A 2361-nucleotide genomic window follows, 5' to 3' on the forward strand; every position below is an offset into this window, starting at 1 on the left:
TTCTCTAGTAGTTTAAAGTCTGGGCAATTCCTATTGTCATGTTTATAGATATACATATATTACAGATGTATATAGAGAGACATGTACACACACACAAATCACTCACTATCATAAAGGGTCTTAGATCCTTTGATCCCAGGAGAAAAATACCTTCTTGATAGAGCTGGCAACTATCTAACAAAGGACCCTCACTGGCCTGCTGTGGATTACATGCCTGATACTGAAACAATATGTACAGCAACTAAAATCTCACTTGTTTCTGTTGTGAAAATTGTGGCAATTATTGACTAAAATTGATAGATATCTAACCTGTGTCCCAGAAAACTGACTTCAAACACAAGTGAATACACACTTTTCCAAGGGACATGGACAACATTGTTCATAGGAGCACTAATTATCATGGTCCTATAATAGTTAACTTATGTGTCAACTCCACAGGTTATAGTGCACAATTATTCGATCACACTATTCTAGCTTTCCTGTGAAGGTATTTTGCAAGCATAAATAAAATCTATGAACAATTAATATTAAGTAAAAAAGATTACTCTACATAATGAGGATGGACCACATTCAATAAGTTGAGGGCCTTAAAAATAAAAACCGAGGTTTTTCCAGAAAAGAAAAAAAATTGGAGGGGGAGGTTTCCTTGGTTTTAATCCATTAAAATGACATAATCCAATCTAACTCATGCATCACTTTCAGAGACACAGTGCAACTGGAAATATATTTGCCATTCCAGTGGATATTTCTAGAAAGAAAATGCCTGTGTGTGCTCCTGCACCTCCAAAATAAAAAAAGGAAAGGAACAGGCACCACAATTCTCCAAGGATGACTGTGTTTCTTTCGCACATTGTGGATAAACAATAAAAATCTCCTTCAAGAGTTTCAATTAAGTATTGTAACAGACTTCATCTCCTTTATTTTGCTCGCTGACTTCTCAGATCACTTGATTAGCAGCCTGTTCTCATTGCTTCTTGGTTAACTGCTATTGGTACTTTGTAGACTATCCGTTTTAAACTTCTGTAAAGAACGTTACAAGCTCTTTCATGTAATTTTATTTTGTGCTGAATATTCTTCAAAGGATTTTATAAATAATACAATATTTTAAGTGAGTCTTCAATTCACTTGTTGTTATACCATATTGTTGCTTTCACCAACTTTATCTACAAATGATCTAATTCCAGAGAAATTCAAGAGGGATCCAGGACTGGCACTCTTCTAATAAAGCCAATGACCACAGGAAAGAAGCCCCTGAACAAGAGAAAGAATCCATAAATTTCAAATATCATGCCTATCAGAGGCCAACCAATAAGGACTACAAATACTCCACCCAGAAAAAATCCTGTAGCTTTCATTTTATGTTTTTGGAAGAAGAATCTGAATGTTCTTTCTAAACCAATTACAAAAGCCAAGCCAGCCACAAATAAAACATTTCCAATAGCCAGTAGTGCTTTGTCACAAAAGAGAATCATTCCAAAGAACAGGAAGAACACTTCAAATCCTGTTAATCCCATTCCAATTTTCTGGGTGTCCATTAAGGAGATTATGGCTGCAGTGGTGAGGGCAGTGGCTACACTACCCCCAGGCACCCAGGGCATGAAGCAAAGCCGGGAGTAAAGAAGCCGGGAAACAACCCAGAGGAGAGCCACCACCAGAAAAGAAAAATTTGACTAAAAGATTGCAGCATCAAATCCTGCAGCACCAAATCCTGAAAGAGTTTCTAGTCTATCAGCCTGCCTTTCACAGTTTGTATTTGCCAACCCCCAAAGTTGTGTGAGACAACTACTTCAATTCCTTAAAACATGAAAAATAATGAATAGCTTAAGAAGTTAGGATAATGACTATCTTTGAAGCGATGCATCATGAGAGGAGCCTTCTATGATAGTCATAGTCTATTGCTTGATCTGGATGGTTAACACTGGTAAATTCACTTTGCGCATACTCATTAAATTGAGACCTTATGATTTGCTCATTCATTCTCATTTCCCCAGACTGCTTCCACTGAGTATAAAGTGATATCACATTGATCACACTGTAATAACAATTTGAATTTCCATGACAACTAATAAAGTTATGGAACAAGGAAAACACATTTTTATGAGAACATATTTCTGCAGTTAGGGACTTCTGAATAAATTTTGCTGAAAACATGCTGGGCTGAGAGCAAGCCTTGAGAAAGTAATTTATATCTACAGGAAACTGGGAGAACTCTAAAGAGTTCTTTGTTGGTATGTGTTTACATCTCAAGAGAGAATAAGGTCCAAGGTCTTGGTGATGACGTTAGATCCCCAAATCTGGAGTCACCAGAGCTGAGCTATCCTTTAAAGATATGCATGTACATTTCAAAAGGTAAGCAAGAGA

The 2361-nt window shown here is 36.8% G+C and overlaps 1 pseudogene; it reads right to left on the bottom strand.

Moving 5' to 3' along the window:
• Positions 1-1167: 1167 nt before the first annotated feature.
• Positions 1168-1535, bottom strand: LOC115305515 (annotated as a pseudogene).
• Positions 1536-2361: the final 826 nt, after the last annotated feature.

The sequence above is a fragment of the Suricata suricatta genome, chromosome 2 (assembly GCF_006229205.1).
Source record: "Suricata suricatta isolate VVHF042 chromosome 2, meerkat_22Aug2017_6uvM2_HiC, whole genome shotgun sequence".
NCBI classification, from domain to species: Eukaryota; Metazoa; Chordata; class Mammalia; order Carnivora; family Herpestidae; genus Suricata; species Suricata suricatta.